Below are 17223 nucleotides of genomic sequence, written 5' to 3'. Positions count from 1 at the left end.
GTCATTTTCGGGGCGGATTGGATTGAAACAATCCCCCATCATGCATCGGCTGGCTGATGTTTAAACTGTCTCCTTTGTGATGGAACCAATCTAGTGCATTTATTGCCCCCTTTTGTTGCATGCGTCAAAATGTCAATGTCAAACAACATGTCTGCCTCTTTGAATACAGCTGACATCATGGAGGCATGTACAATAAGCAGGATGGATCTCAGCACACGTTCTCAGGGGACACATCTGATTTGTCTAAATGCTGACAATATATACAATAATACATTGAAATAGCAACAACTAACTGCTCCATCGCTCTCCTTTCGATTTAGATTTTTCACATAAATGTCATATATCCATAGCATTAAGCAGAGTGTTGATTGCTTGAGTGTTTGCGAGGGGTTTACAGTGTTTGCAGTTGCCTCTCAGCTTGTGTGTGTACACTGTGTATTCTGTTTGTGCTACGCCATCATGCATTCCCGCTTCTCAGCAAAGGTTTCTGTTGCTGTTTGCTCCTAAATCGATTTAATTGCGGCACTATATTTACCAAGCAACACAAGCAATTCAGGCAGCTAACCCAAAACATCAAAAGCACTTAGTTAGCAACCGGAATTCCCTCCAAAAGTACAATGTTCACATACTCGTGTACACATGGTGCTGCAAGTATATTTGTTGAGAAACAAAGGGAAATGCAAGACATCTTAAATAGTTGTGATCCTCTCACTTACTGTCGCTCATGCAGTCTCTTTATTTTCTCCTGCTTTATTCAAAAGCTAAACGGAAAGAGAGATTTTTTACAGGATTGTTCTTCTTCTTCTTCTTCAACTCTCATCCCCGCTTCTCTTCCAGTGGTTGAGATCAGCAGAAAGTAGAGAAAAGCCCCTGCATGGATGAAGGGATTCATTATTCTCTCCTCCCGCCCTGCCAATTGTCCTGTCCTGTTCACATCTGATCAGTAGATAATTGGATAGTTCCTCATCTAAGGGACCTCCTCACTTTTGTTTTTTTGCTGCGCTCATCACTAGCGTGAGGTCCCACCTTTCTCTCACTGCTAATCCTTCTCTTGTGCTGGGGTTTACGCCCCCAAAAACCCTTCTTACCAAAGCTTCCCTATGCTCTACTAACGTGCTGACATTGCCATTGCTAGTGAAATGTTGCATGTTAATCTCAAAATATGTTTTGTAGTCTGTTTGGGATCATTACCAGCAGTTTTAGAGGCATTGATGTAAAAAGAGGCCCTCCTCAGGACCAAAGAATACAGACGCCTTCATGAGGCGTCGTCAGGGCCTTTACACTCGTAACTTCTGCTGCCGGGTTTTGTTCAGCATCGGCCATTACTGCTGCCCAGTCGTGGCCTGTCCAGCATTTGAAACTACATCCCTTACGCCTTGTTTGTGCTCGCCTGCCAAAGAGTTGTTGCGGGGCTGTATGTGTATGTGTGTATGTCTAGTCTAAGTGATGGGGAGGAGGCTTTTATAAAGTCCAGGGCCCATGTTCAGGACAGAAAGGGGGACGGCATTAATCTAAGAGTTCAAGCCTATAGTTGTCACCCTGTGCGGGGTGGGAGGTGTGAGGGGGGCTGTGACACTGACTTAAAGGCCTTTAGTCTGAACAATGACTGCGTTGTGTTTTGTAAAAGGCGAGGAGCTCACAGTTCAACCCTCCACATCCTTCTCTTTCACTTGTCCACCATTGCTAAAATATATTCTATCATTTTCGAACCCACTTTTTGACCGTGTTCCCATATTTTTTTTTCTTACAGCCACCTCTTGCCTCGCATGCAGTATCTTCACAAACACACGGTGAACCTTTCATACTGCCTCTTTCAATAGCAGCCATCATTCTGATAGAATGAGTTGTGGTGTATCTAGTGTAGGGAAAAGGTACTTTCACACAGCCTTTTCTCTGTTCGTGGAGGCGCTTTTCTGCTTTGATGTCATGTTTGAATAAGCTTCCTCAACGTGCAGGAAAGTCAGCTCTGCCAATTTGTCTGCTCAAACAGAAGAATTTGACATGCACACGCAGTTAGGGCCAAATTTAGAGAATCCAAATATGTGACTTAAGAGCTTCGTATCGAAAGAAGAATACACTAAATGTTCCTTTAAACACACGTGGGTAGGTGTGTAGAAAGTGTTCAAATATTACAATAAAATATATAATAAATGCTGCAGCCATACAATGGGTAATTGAAACATAGATTTGATCCAATTTTCTGTTTACATCCAACCATTCTAATTTGGTGTAATTTACACGGTGGTGCTCAGATGGAAATTTAACTTTTGAGGGGAAAAAAAAGACCAAATGAATGAGTCATAAAAGGAGAGCGAAAGGCAGAGATAACCTCCAGACTGTCAGCGAGGGATTATTCTCTTCTGTTAAATGAGAATTCCATTTCTGTTCCGCCTTCACCATGTTTGAACGCTCCTTCTGGCCCCCGATGCCTCCCAGTAATGCAATTAAGACCCATACGATTTTCCCAGGAATAAAGGGGCTCCATGCTTCACTGAATTTGGGAAAATCTGTGTTCCCGTGTGTGTGTGTGTGTGTGTGGGAAGATGGATTGATGGAGGGGTGGAGCAAAGGAAGGTAATAACATTTGGGTCCCCTCTCCGCTCTCCCCTCTACTGAACTATTTCTTGCAAACAGACATGAAGAAAGGGGTTGAATTGTTTCCTACCCCCTCTAACACACACACACACACACACACACACACACACACACACACACACACACACACACACACACACACACACACACACACACACACACACACACTAGCAGAGTAATTTCGCTCTCACTACTACCTCAACTCTCATTGAGATGCTATTGTGTTGCCATAGTGTCAGTGTGACTTTTTGAACAAAACTCCAACCAAACGAGCCTTTCCCTCTCCGCCTATTCAAAGACATCATGGCTGCTGGAACAGCTAATTGCTTGTTCGGTTTGAAAAGCAAAATCTGCGTTAAACAAGTTGAACATGTTGTAACGTGTTGGTTGCAGATCAGTAAAAAGTTGTTTGCTTGTGTTCTTTAAAAAAAAAAAACGGGCATCCACCATGTCTCCATCGCACATACAGCAAACTAGGTTCCACTCCATTTCACTCCATCTTTGTCATCATGCTCAAACTTACACTATTGTATAAAGCAAATAAAGAAAACAAAGTCAGCTTTTGAGGAGATACAGTAGTTGGCTTTTCACAGTTTTGTGCTGCTGCAATTGAACCAGTGCACGGCGTAAAGGTCAGGGCGATATTAGGCCCCATACAAATGAGAACAGGACAAAACACACTGAGGCAGATGTCAAAGCCAATCTCTTCTTTTAGCACAACTGGAGAGTGTGTGTGTGTGTGTGTGTTACAGAGGTTTGTGTACTCTCCTAAGAGACTTGGATCTTCTTTTATGTGGAACAAATAAAAAATTCACTGATGTTTAGTATGCCGCAGCTGCTCACATAAGCAGCTTCATTGCACACTTCAGGGCAAAAGCTAATAACCTCACAATTTAGCTAAATGTGCACAAGCATTCTAGCTGTAATAAGTAGTCTGTTAACTTTGATAATTGACTTATTCCTTGAAATGGTTTATCAAGTTAATATGCCAAGCATTAGCTGATTCCAGCTTCTCCAATGTGAGGATTATTCTGCTTCTTTGATTTACTATTGTAAATTGAAAACCTTTGCAGTTTGGACTGCAGGTGAGAACACCTGGTAGATTATGGTCGGCTTGAAGGTTCATTATTTAAGTTGTAAATAACAGTTGGAGCAAAAAGTCCCAGCTCAAGGTACATTTTGTGAAAATGTTGAGCTGGATAATAGAGAAGCAGTTAGTTTTTTACTGTTTTGTGTGTGATAGCAGGTTTTTCGTGTATGTACATATTCGTTTGTTATTGTTTGTGTGAGATTCCACCTGCATCATGTGAACCATCTCCATGACCACTGAGTGGACGTCATCCACTATTCTGCTGATGAATTAAAGCCACAAGATATCTTTAAAATAAAAAAAACAATCGTAGAATGTTTATTGTTGCTCGAACACCATCAGCTGGTCCAGCTTTCCGCTCTCATTGGCTGTCGTGGTCCTACCAGGAAGCAATGACGCAAACTCAAGTAGTCTGAGCCGGGCTCAACACTGTCATTTGGTTCACACCCTCAGAGCCACACACTACCCATCTCTCCCACTAGTGTACCGTTTTCCCCACTTTATATTAAATATTCAATAATTCAAACAACTGCTTCCCGTCTCCTCTGCCTCTCAGCTCCTTTGTGTGCGATTGTATGCTGCTATTGTTGTGGAATATTTCTATGAAAAGTCGGGATAAGAGTGTCAAAGTGTTATCAAATCAATGTCAAATGAAACAGAGTCTGGATGAATGATCAAGGTTGTAATAGTCAATTTATTTGCTTGCAAGCAAAGAGAACACTGTCCCACAGACACATCACGTCATCTGCAGGAGGTGCTCTGAATAACACAGTCAGATGCATGTCTTGCAAGCAAAGAGAGCACAGTCTCACAGACACATCGCCGTCATCTGCAGGAGGTGCTCTGACAACATAGTCAGATACATGTCTTGCAAGCAAAGAGAGCACAGTCTCACAGACACATCGCCGTCATCTGTTAGAGGTGCTCTGACAACATAGTCAGATACATGTCTTGCAAGCAAAGAGAGCACAGTCTCACAGACACATCGCCGTCATCTGTTAGAGGTGCTCTGAATAACATAGTCAGATACATGGACATTTATACTGCTTCCTTTGATTGGGTCACTGTGACCCAATCAAAGAGTTCAGTCACAAGAAATACAGAGTCTGAATAAGCCTGTTTTACCATCACATATCACATATACATACAGAGGGTCATGCTCTTCAGCTGATGCTGATCAGGAAGTACCGTAATCTAAACCTCTGTGTGTCGCTGTCTTTGAAGACAGAAACAATGCACAGGAGAACAGATAACAAGATAACAGATAACAAAACACCTGGATGCAAAACTGATAGAATCATCTACTCAAATAGGTTTTGTGCCTGCACTTTAAAAGACTTACATTCTTCAATCCTAAAGCATAAGACCATGACATATTTTCCCATAACATTCCACTCTTTGATTACATAGTAATCACACAATATAGTAAAAATATGTTATAAGGACATTTCAATAACAACAGTAGTATTACCCAAAAGTATGATTTGAAAATACATCACTTGAAATATCTGAAGAAAAACAGTTCTTGTGAGATAAAAGATCCCAGAAATGTAGCAGGCAATATAATTCAATTAACACAAAAGAATAAAAAGACAGAAATCAAAAACTGTTTTTTAGACCTGCGCATCAAAATCATCAAAGGAATCAGTGTCGCTGTCAAAGTCGTCCGCATAGTCAGTAATAGGAAACAGGTCAAGTTGTTGGTCGTTAGTTGCCACACGACAATACATAGTCAGCTGTTTGGTGAATAGCTGAGAGATCATGTTTCAAGTTTTCTTTTTTTTTTTTTTTTTTTTCTTTTTTTTTTTTTTTTTTTTTTTCACGGTGCGTCTGGTACAGTTATGCGTCGTTGAGTTGTCATTGTCTGAGTCAAAAGTCGTGTTGTTGCGCTGGTCGTGGTTGCTCTTCATCTTTGTTGTGCATTCTCCTCTTCTTGTGTTTGTTGGCATAAACACGTGTCGAGAGGGGCTCTTCATCTTTGTTACTGTACATTACCAGGATCCTCTATATTGCTGAAGTCAGTGAATTGAGTCTGACTTGCTGCCAGTCAGACATGTCCTTCACACCAGTCCTGGGCTTGTACCATGTGGAAACATGTGGAAACATGTGGAATCCTCCCCCTTTACAAACTCAGATTGTGTGGGACACAGAGAAACAGACAGCAGCAGTACTTTTTTGTCCAACAGACTCTTATTATACCATTATATCATTTCCACTTCTCTAAATCATCTAAATTCTTCAATCTCATTCGAATACATATGTGGGTGTGAGTGGTGTTTGTCTAGTATCTAATGTGTGTATTAAATGTACAAGTTTGTCATCTAAAGAATCTAAAGTTAACTCACCCTCTGTGTTGTATTTGTGTGCGGGTCGTTGGTCCAGCTCTGGTCTCACTCCGGTCCCTGCTGCACCCCCCCTGATGGCTGATTGTCGAGCCCTCCCACCACTCCTTGTTCATGGAGCGTGAGCATCTGTTCCTCAATGTTCAAGCTGCCACATGTATGGCACACAAAGTCTTCAGTTGGTGTGTGTCAAAGTCTCAAAGTCTCTTTCAGCTTCCTCTCATGCCCTGATACATTATCAGCTGGGCATGCTTGCATCTGTGCTGACGAAACTTCTCTGTTGTCCGTTGTAGAACTGATCCTCATGTTCAGCATGCTGCATGTCACACAACTCTCTTGTGTGATATTCTCCAGGCTTATGGATGGCGGAAAGCCTTCTGTAGATTTTGACGAGTCTCGTTCGTCTTCTTCATCCTCGACGTGTTGAGTGGTGGGTGTCGTTCAAGTTGTTTGTGGCTGGGGAGCATACAGCAGGAAGCGGAATCCCCAGACCAGGACCAAGGACTAAAAATCAACAAAACAAACAAAACAAAACAGCTGCCGAAAGTTCAGCAGTAAATGTTAGACGTTGTCTCATGCAGAGATACAATTCTTAGATCTCTGTGTTTCTGTGTGTGCGTGCCTCTGTGGGTGTGCGTGTGTGTGTGTGTGTGTGTGTGTGTGTGTGTGTGTGTCACCCCTGCATTCCTCTCGGACATCAACTTATTTGTATCTGCTTCACCTTTTTATTTCTAAGTCTTTGACTCGGTCTTTCTTCATACATTTAATCTGTTTCAATTTCCTTCTAAATCCCCTCTTTACATTTTGAGCTTCGCGGCGCTCAATCAGCCGTTTTCAGGAAAACCAAACTCCTTTGACCAGTACGTGAGGCATTCTAAACACCAGTTTCCATATTTCTGTCGCATCATATCAATTATTGGGCCCGAGGGCTCTGCGCTTTTACTATCTTTACCACCCATCTTTCAGGCGTGGATACGTTAACGTTATCTTTACAGTACAGTCGTCACCATACAGCGTATGTTTATTCTCTCGAAGGAAAACTTTTTGCAAAAAAACCTTGTTTGAAACTCACGTTATGTTGTGGAAAATCACGATTCTTATTTCAAACTTGTTTGAAACTCACGTTATGTTGTGGAAAATTACGATTCTTATTTCAAACCTATTTGAAGTTCACGTTAGTTATTTATCACGATCTTATTCTATCAGTATAGAATTCACGTATTGGCGCACGAATCTTATTCTATCAATTGCTTTAGTAGAATTCACGTATTTAGCGCATAACAACGGTCTTACAACAAACCTATATCTGTAGTCAAGCGATCTGTGTCTACGATCACCGTATAACACAATCCTGTCTTCTACGTAAAAGCGTGCAAATAGTGATATGCCAGAAAATGAAAAAGGGAGTTTACATGAACCACATTCGTAAAACGAAACCACGAACGTCAAAAACAATTGTTACCCAAATATTAAAAAATAAAAAAATGACTACTTGACCATTCATCTGTGTCTGTTAAATCATATGACCTTAGTATAATCTTACCATTACTTTTACAATTGGAATTTTAACTTTCTTACCCGTTTGTAGAAATTAATTCTTTTTCGTTGGATTCGCGTGTCGTCAATCAGAAACTCCCTCAGGTCTGCCGGTTCTCTCTCTCTCGGCCAATGAGGTATAAGACAGGAAACTACAGTTGTGGATTCCTGGGAGAGGCCTCTCCCCCGGTCAGTCCCTCTGGAGCTCTGACAGACAGACAGCGAACCCTGCCGACAACGCCAAATTGTTGTGGAATATTTCTATGAAAAGTCGGGATAAGAGTGTCAAAGTGTTATCAAATCAATGTCAAATGAAACAGAGTCTGGATGAATGATCAAGGTTGTAATAGTCAATTTATTTGCTTGCAAGCAAAGAGAACACTGTCCCACAGACACATCACGTCATCTGCAGGAGGTGCTCTGAATAACACAGTCAGATGCATGTCTTGCAAGCAAAGAGAGCACAGTCTCACAGACACATCGCCGTCATCTGCAGGAGGTGCTCTGACAACATAGTCAGATACATGTCTTGCAAGCAAAGAGAGCACAGTCTCACAGACACATCGCCGTCATCTGTTAGAGGTGCTCTGACAACATAGTCAGATACATGTCTTGCAAGCAAAGAGAGCACAGTCTCACAGACACATCGCCGTCATCTGTTAGAGGTGCTCTGAATAACATAGTCAGATACATGGACATTTATACTGCTTCCTTTGATTGGGTCACTGTGACCCAATCAAAGAGTTCAGTCACAAGAAATACAGAGTCTGAATAAGCCTGTTTTACCATCACATATCACATATACATACAGAGGGTCATGCTCTTCAGCTGATGCTGATCAGGAAGTACCGTAATCTAAACCTCTGTGTGTCGCTGTCTTTGAAGACAGAAACAATGCACAGGAGAACAGATAACAAGATAACAGATAACAAAACACCTGGATGCAAAACTGATAGAATCATCTACTCAAATAGGTTTTGTGCCTGCACTTTAAAAGACTTACATTCTTCAATCCTAAAGCATAAGACCATGACATATTTTCCCATAACACTATCTAACGGTGAGCTATGGTGCTATGGCCTCTGAGTGCTTTTGGTTGTAGTAAGGGAAATCAACTTTGGCAGAGCTGTAAATTATTCCTCTGGAGGGCTAAATTGGCTACAGCCCACACTCGCTCCCGTCTGCCATACCTTTGTCGGTGCCCAGTCGGCTCTTATTGGGCCCTTATCCGTCAGGACTGAAAGGCCCGCCATGCAATGACATGGACCACAAAAAGAGGTTGTTTAGTGTGCAGGGAGAGAGATACAGAAGATGTACTGGAGGGCGATACAAATAGGGAGGCAGGGAAGGGAGGGCGAGCAGCGGAATCCTGTTGGGAATATGGCAGGCCTGTTATGTGTTAAATGAAAAGAAAGATGGGCAAGTGTCTAGCAATAGGACAAAGTCACCAGCTTCTTCACAGTTCATATAAACGATGAAATAAAGGTGTTGAGTGTTTGTTTTTATCTTTCTTTGAATTTTGACGCTTATTTCAAGATGTCGCCGGCCCTATTTGATATTTCATGACTATTGGATTGAGTAGAGCGTAACGTTTCCATTAGAAAGATGTATAGTATTTGAAGTTGTGACTAACATTATGGTCTGTCATTACAAAAGTGGATTTTCTGCAATATTAATACCACAAACAAACATTTGGTTTTGAGTTCATTGGTTGTGAAACAAATAATTCATTATTTTTTGATTTTAGACTGAAAAATAGAGCACGGTGCAGATGTAATCGGTTTCTTAGACCCGTGTCACTGGTCCTCATGCTCCTGCTTACAAATACTTTAGTGTCTGCTTTTCTTTACTCTTTGGAAAAGCTTCCTTTTTCATGACTTCACATGCTTACTTCCTACTGTCAAAACAGGTTTCCTCGCATCTTTTTGGAGGCAACACTTATTTTTTCATTAGAACAGAGCGGTATTCAATTTGAGGCACATGCTTTTCTCCATACAAAATGGAGGTCCATAGACTCATTTTTACGAAAGATCTGAACCACACCGTTAAGCAATGAGGTGGAGAGCTTCTCTTTGCTCTGCTGTCTCTTTGTTTCAGACTGTGCAGCATTGTAAATGCGATCTTTAAAGCTTTGTTTACATGGTAGACAGGCCTCTGCTGTCTTGTCCCCCTCACCCTCACTCCTTCACCGCCGGCAAGAGGACTTCCTTGCATTCTGATCGTGGGCCTGTCTGATCGTAGAGACTCTAAAGAATACTAATCAGTCAGGCCTCCTCCGTATGCAGAGTCTATTCAGTCAAGGATGGAAGGAAATAACAGGAGACGTAGGATAAATGGTTGGTACCATATTGCTATTACTTATTATCTAGCGAGAGCAAGGCTTTCACAATGGCATAGAGATGTGTGTGTGTGTGTGTTATGAGATGTGTGTGTTATAGCATGCGTTTTGTGTGGAGTACACAGCGAAGGGCCGTTTCAGAGAACTTCCACTGAACATAACTGGACAGCAAAGAATTAGAATAATGTGGCATCACAGACCAACACTTTTTCAGGATTGTCATGATGATGCTTAATATTGTTTTGGACTGCAGCAGTTTTTCCACAGAAAAGTTTGACTAGCGTAACCGTGTTCAACTTTTGGTTCCTGGACCTCAAAAGGTCACTTTCCTTGAGGCAGTAATGGTCCTCCAGCAAGGACCTGTGAACTGCAAGCGCAGCAATGATTCTTCTGTCAATATCCGGAGTAGGGATGAGAATTATGTGTAATGTTACTGACTTTTACACAACAGTTACTTAACAGACAACCCAAGCTGTCTACCAGAAAGGGAGAAATAAAAGCAGATCTAAAAGATCAGAAAATGATCCAGGAAAAACAAAACACTCCGAGATCTGAACAATCTTTTCCATTGTTTTTCTCCGATGTTTTAGTATATATATATATATATACACACACACAACAGAAACACTAAACTAAATGCTCTGGAGGAGATTTTAGTTCCTCAGTTACTCCCGAGGTTTATTTCCTTATTTCCTCAGACTGTTTGATTGAAAAGGTCGATCGTTACACACAAATGAGCTTTGAAGAAAAAAAACCACAAGTCTCTATTCTGTTGCTGTCCCCTGACCTTCTGGCTCCTATTGTCAACTGTTCTAAGACGCCCCCCTCGTTCACATGCGAGTGGACAAACGGCAACTCCCAAACATGTCATGGTATCTGTCTGACAGAGTCTTCAGAGAGGGGAAATGTTGCTGATATACGGCGGGTGAGATCTTTGACAACATCTTTAAGATTGTAGCAAATTCAACACTTTAAATAATTGTGAGGTTGTTATTTGTTACTTGCTGGACATTATTCCAATCACTCAGCGAGCTTTGGGTGGTCAAACGGGTTCAACAAAACCCCCCTAGGGCCTGGCACAAGCTGTACAGAACACAAACGCACTCGCACAAACGCGCAGAGGAATTGGAAAACATCATCGCCATCCAGTGATAGTTTTCCAAAAATGCTAATGAGGCTAATTTGCATTTTTAAAAGCATTCAGACGTCACTAGAATATGGACAGACAGTCCTGTATGAGGTCAAAGCTCTGCTGTTATCTCAATCAGCCGGAGACTTCAGGCCATCTTCCCGTTTCACGAGCTGCCGGCGAAAAGAGAGCCTGTGAGGAGGAAAATAAGCAAGGTGGAAGAAAGGTGGTCCCGGAGATTGTGAGTATGTGAGTGCATGTGTGTGCTCACCTTGCTGTTCATCTAATAACTGCCAGTTACAACTGGTGAAAGAGGACAGAGGATGGGGGTGTTACTGACAGTTCTAGCAGAGGAGCCAGCATTTCCATTTTGTTCGCTGGAAGCCGAGTGTGAAACTTTGATGAAGAGCAATTTGCATCTCTGGATGGCTATGAAGAGGTCCGCTTTGTTCGCTGCCATCGAAAAGCCGTGCCCGCACACTGCTGGCTCCGAAACCTGACCACCCCACCACCGACCGGCACCCACCCTCTGCCCTTCACCCTCCACCCTCCTGGCACTACTTTTCAGCTGCTTCGGCCAGCAGCTAGTTCACCATTGTGTTTTGTAGCCAAGAGCACCTGCTGGGAGCCCTTTCATCAACCCCTCTCTGGGGTTTGGGGTTTTTAAAAGTGATCCAAGGGCACCACACACACACACACACACACACACACACACCTAAAACCAGACTGATAGGTCGAGACACAGATGCAGAAATAGTGTGCATCCATCTGAAACCAAGGCAGTTTTTGTGGATACATTATCAGCCCCCACCTCGATGTACATGGATGGGAGGGGCAGGCAAAAGGTGAATGACAACCACCACTCATTAGCTCAAATGCACATAATGCGCTTTGTAAATTATGCATAATCTTTGAAGAGCAAATGAAAGAGGTTCCCCCACTGTCCCGTTTATCAAAACTGGACAAATAGTCCCCTGTGACTGTTGAAACGGGGAAGCTGTTAATGAAGGGGGATGGTGTGAGAGACAGTGGAGGAGAGAAGACAGAGCAGTTTAGGATTTGTGTGTGTGTGTGTGTGTGTGTGGTAATGGGGTTGAGTGTCTTGGTTGTATTTGTATTCCGGTGGCCCGGGGTATCCGTGGATACACCTAGGTGACAGGGAAACATGCAGGAGGAGGAAATGGGGAAAACAGTTATTTCACAAACGTGTCCCTGATACCCACGATGATTAAAAAGAACCACACAGTGAAAGGTAACTTTCGGTCACTTCTGTCTAACTCTCTCATGTAATGGCTACGTCCTCGTTGATTTGCTTTGTGTAACTGTTTCAAACATCATCTTGTGATTGGAATGAACAGCAGAAGGATTGTTGAGTATATCTCCTAAATTAATAATCATAAAATGATTGTTGAAAACAGCAGAAGGAAAACACTGAACTAATTCCCTGTGGTAAATATTTTTTAAATTACCCACAAGACGGGAACCTCAAAGAGATTTAAGGTCTATTAAATGCATCTAGATATCAGAGAAGCGTTTGAAAATATTTGACTTGGTCCTTTAACAAAATGTATATTAATATCTCATATCTGCGTGGGTTTGCAATCATTTCTGGTCAATGTTTAGCTTCTTCATAACCGGAGTAAATATTTGAAAAAGGTCTCTACTGATGTAGAGTTGCCACTGTATTGAAACAAGCTATAATGTCTTCACCGCCTCGGCATTTAACCTTTATTAACATACAGTTATTCCCTTTTTGTGTGTTGCCTCAGTCATCGTCTCTTCATACAGAAATTAAATATTTTGCTGAAACTTTAATGATAACACGTGGTGACTTTTACTCTCGGTTGGTGTGGTTCCAACGTACCGCAGTCAAGTTGACAAAATTGAAGGAATGGAAATTCCTCACCCAGTATACAACAGAAAAAAAAACTTTTCTTGACAAATTAAAATGTACTGCCAGCTAGCATTGTACTAATATACTACCACAGTAGTGTATGATTTGGTAATCGTGGGATTTGAAAGTCAAATTCCAATATACCGGTACATTTTTAATCAAGTAACCACAGGCCACTCCCAGCAGCCTCCCATCCATTCAAAGTTCAGATGTCATGAGATTATATCCGACCGATGAGCTCATTTGGCAGGTTTACAAAGTATGATGAATCACAAGCCGCAACAAAGGCTGTGTCAAATGTTTCCTCCCGCATCCCTTTCTTTCCTCCCTCCTAATGTTCACAAATCAAGCAGCTTTGTGGGCCAATGAAAAGAGCTTAGTCATTGTGTCATTTCATTCAAGCAGTCGATGATGATGGGACATGTGGGCCTTGAAGGGATTAGTTGAGAAAACATGATTACTTTGACAGTGTAAACCTGCTTGAGATGATGGCGGAGCTCTAACGAGGAAGCTCTCATGGTCGCGAGTCACAACACTGACCAAAATGAACAGCCCTTAACAAAGATACTCATAAATAAGCAAAAATAAAATAGTAAATGAAGACAATATAGTAGATGTGTCTGTTAGGATTGTAAGGTATTCGGGGGATTATTTCCTTGGTGGAGTTTTCTATTTGTGCAACCTGATATCTGGTGATTGGTAAAGCGTAGACAAAATGTGATGTTCATACTGATGTAAAGCAGAATCTGGAATGAAGGCTTCATGTTTACTTTGACAGTTAATCTCATGATATGGACGTATTTTTAAATACTACAAAACCCCAACAGCAGCAACTGGCTTGAGTAAGACGTTCGGCTGACTTTGTTCTTAACACCTCCAGGAACAAATGAAAGGAAAGGGGAGCTCTAAACTGTCATTGTCACATAAAAACATTACACACGCACATGATATTCATCAGTTCTATTCTATCCTCCCATTCCGATGTTTTTGTCACATTGAGGCTTCTCCCGCTGGGAGTTTATTATTCACTCTGAACTCAGGCCACGATGCTTTCATCCAGGAGCTGTTTCTTTATTTATTTTCCTAATCAGCGATCACCAACCAAGCAGACAAAAGAAGGGACAACCGGCTGTTTGCCAAAGGGAAAAGGGGCGGGGGGGAGGTAGGGAAGGTGGGAGCACGAGGGTGTTTGAGGCAGAAGGGGAAGGGTGGAGAGGAGGAGCGGATAAGGAACGAGTGAGCGTGGCAGGAAAGACAAAGGATGGGAGGCTGTTTACAGCGGTTTTTTTGTTTTGCTGAGCGCAGCAGAACACTGAGAGAGGCGGGGTCAGCGTGTCACAAAACATCATCACATTCCGCCATCGTATCTGGAAGCTCTAAGCAGTGCAGAGCAGCAGGTTGGCCTTTCGTTTTTTTTTTTTCTTTGTCTCCACGGCAAATAATAACCTTCTCTTCGACCATATTTTGAGCCAAATGACATAAGTATGCACGAACTGTACAGCGCCGTACAAGCAACTGCACACACACACATGCACTCACTCCTAGTGACCTTTGTGGGGCTCTTTGTTTCTTCTGAGCGACAGCCATTTGTAATTGAAATTAATTATTTTTGCTTGTCAGCAGCGGGATGAATTTGTCCCCCTCTGTTGTTTGCGGATGCTCAGCAGGCTTTGTTGGAATCTCGACCATACACGTACCCCCCCCCCCCCCCCCCACCCCCCAACCACTCACTCCGACGAGTGCTGATTTGTGATAATAAGCCCAGTAGTAATTTGTCATGTGGACCGACCAGCAGCACGCTGCCTGTGTGCGGTTTGGGACTTGAATGGCAGTGGAGGAAGTGCAGGCCTGCGGAAGGAGAGTTACAAGGCTCACAGTGAGCGTTGATTCATACAGCCAGCGGGAACGTTGTTTGTTGGTGAAAGGCTTTTTTCCCTTTTGTTTTTGGAGGGGGTTGCTGATAACTTGCATGCTTCCGTTTGCCAGTCAGTCACTCGCTGGAGGAGTTATGACAAACCAGTGTTTATGAATTTTGATCATTTCCATTTTGTTCTGCCACATGCACAGTAATTTGGGTTTGGAATGCATGATTGCCACTGGTTTGTAATTGAAAATTAAATTGGCATAATCATCAAGGTTATGAATCGTTTAGCAATGCGCTGATAAAGAGGTGCTGATAAATGGATTAACCGTTTTAAGATGTATGTTTTGACTGTTATCCGGCACACATTTGCAGGATTAAGAAGCTTGATTCAACATCTACCTCTTTTCATGGTGTGTTCCGCATAGGCATACACTGTTTATCCCCTCCCCCCACGTAGGGTGTATGGCCCCATTGGGGGGGGGGGGGGGGGTGGTTGTGTGTGTGTGTGTGTGCGCGCGCGCCTTGCTAGGAGTCTCCTGACCTCTTGAGGCAGGCTGGATGCTGGTCTGGTTTACACTTCATTATTTTTTCTCATATTGTGTTGAGGTTTTGTTCCATTTGTTTTAATCAATATGATTATAGCATCTTCACACTAACACCCTATGTGAGTAAGAAAAACGAAATGACATGAGGCAGTGAAAGGAAAGAGTAACCGTTAATGTAGTGTATACGGAATCCTTTATTTGTGACACAATTAGGCTTTCTGATCCACTCTCCAATACAATCAAAGCATGTTTATGATTTAACAGTGTGCATTCAACGGAAGAGGCGGATTCGCCCCTCTAAATCCTCGAGTCTGTGTCTGGCTGCTTCATGATTTTCCTTTGCCCATGATGACATCAGTCAGACAGCATTGACGGCGCCCCCGCTGAATGCAGAGCCATATAGGTTTTACATGCGTGGTTCGGAGCGGGCTGAAGGATTGATAGCTGACAGCATTAAACCGATGACCCTGTCCAGGAAAGTCAGCGTCTGATGAGATTGGAGTGGGACATGGCGGAGGGGATGAAGTGTCTCTATGTGTGTGTGTGTCTGTCTGCGTGTGCATGCGTGTGCAAGTATGTATGTGAGTAACAGGACTGGTATCAGTGTCTGAGTGTCACTAAATCAATGCAGGTCAAGTCTGAGAGCCGGATGTCACCCAGATGGTCTGTTGTTAGGTGTGTGTGTGTGTGTGTGTGTGTGTGTGTGTGTGTGTGTGTGTGTGTGTGTGTGTGTGTGTGTGTGTGTGTGTGTGTGTGTGTGTGTGTGTGTGTGTGTGTGTGTGTGTGTGTGTGTGTGTGTGCGTGCAGTACAGGAGCAGTGGGGTTACTCTGCATATGTCACTTCTAATGAGAGACACTGAAGCAGTAGGGTATGATCTCACAGACTCTCCAGACATCTGGGAAAAGGATACCATCACACACATGCAAGCACACCCATCAAATGGCAAGGCACCTTTTGCAACCTCTTATCTATTCTTTGTCATAGAACAAGGGAGAACATGGAACATTTCAAACAATGCGATGCTAATAAATAAGTCTTTGTAGTTCTGAATACAACAAAATACAAAATAATCTTTCAACATCTTATCGGAAAATCCTCTGCATTAGTTTATTTTATACCACATGCTCTTTCTAAAGTGCTTTGGTATTTCTGCTCTGTGGTTCTGTAGATAAGTTTAATTCAACAGTATTTTCAGTCCTGTTGCACAGGTTGGTTGGGATTCTTTGTGTTGATGAAGCAGTAGTGGGGAAAAAAAAGCCAAGGTCCTATTGAACACGTCATGCAATGTAGTCCAATGCACTGAGCTTGGTACATTGAGTGAAAGGATGCAGAATATCAGAAACAGACAGAAGACAGTTATTTATATGGAATGGGTGTTATAACTTTACTCGTCCTGTTCCAAACACTGTTGAGCAGCCTCACTTTTTGTTTTTACAAACTTCAGATTTTCTTACGATACAGCGTTTGGCCGTCTGACGCCGTCATTTGCCGGGCTGATAGGCTTCATGTTGTAAAGATGAAAACAGGCCCGGCCCTGTTTGTTTCTCCCTCGCCATGTGCTCCCACAATGGCCCCTTCTGTGCTGCTACTTAATTAGCAGTCTCTGAAGCTAACACGGCCGCTCTTTGATCTCTCGGACTAGATATCCCACCCTCAGAACAACAAATACACTCACGCTCGTTGGTCTCGAGAGGTAGCTAAGACACACACAACGTCCAAAAAAAGGGTGACTGAGGAGGACGAAAGAAATGAAGAAGGAACAAAGACATTATTTTTATTGCCGTTTAGGAGGAATTTCTGAAGTATGTGTGACGAAAGTAGACTGTAAGCTTTAACAATAGCAGCTATGTTTGGGTGATAGGAATGATTTCCCTTGTTGCTCATTGTTT

At 42.6% G+C, this 17223-nt stretch overlaps 1 protein-coding gene across 1 annotated transcript in view; it reads left to right on the top strand.

Annotated features, from left to right (window-relative positions):
• The window catches only part of lrp8 (low density lipoprotein receptor-related protein 8, apolipoprotein e receptor), a gene marked incomplete at its 3' end in the record, with an annotated part of 156971 nt that overhangs the window by 49438 nt on the left and 90310 nt on the right, over window positions 1–17223 (top strand). The gene's annotated exons all lie outside the window — the stretch shown is intronic.

The sequence above is a fragment of the Melanostigma gelatinosum genome (assembly GCF_949748355.1).
Source record: "Melanostigma gelatinosum genome assembly, chromosome: 4".
Taxonomy (NCBI): Eukaryota; Metazoa; Chordata; class Actinopteri; order Perciformes; family Zoarcidae; genus Melanostigma; species Melanostigma gelatinosum.
Note: the sequence above shows the minus strand (reverse complement) of the source record. Positions and strands in the feature narration are given on the sequence as shown.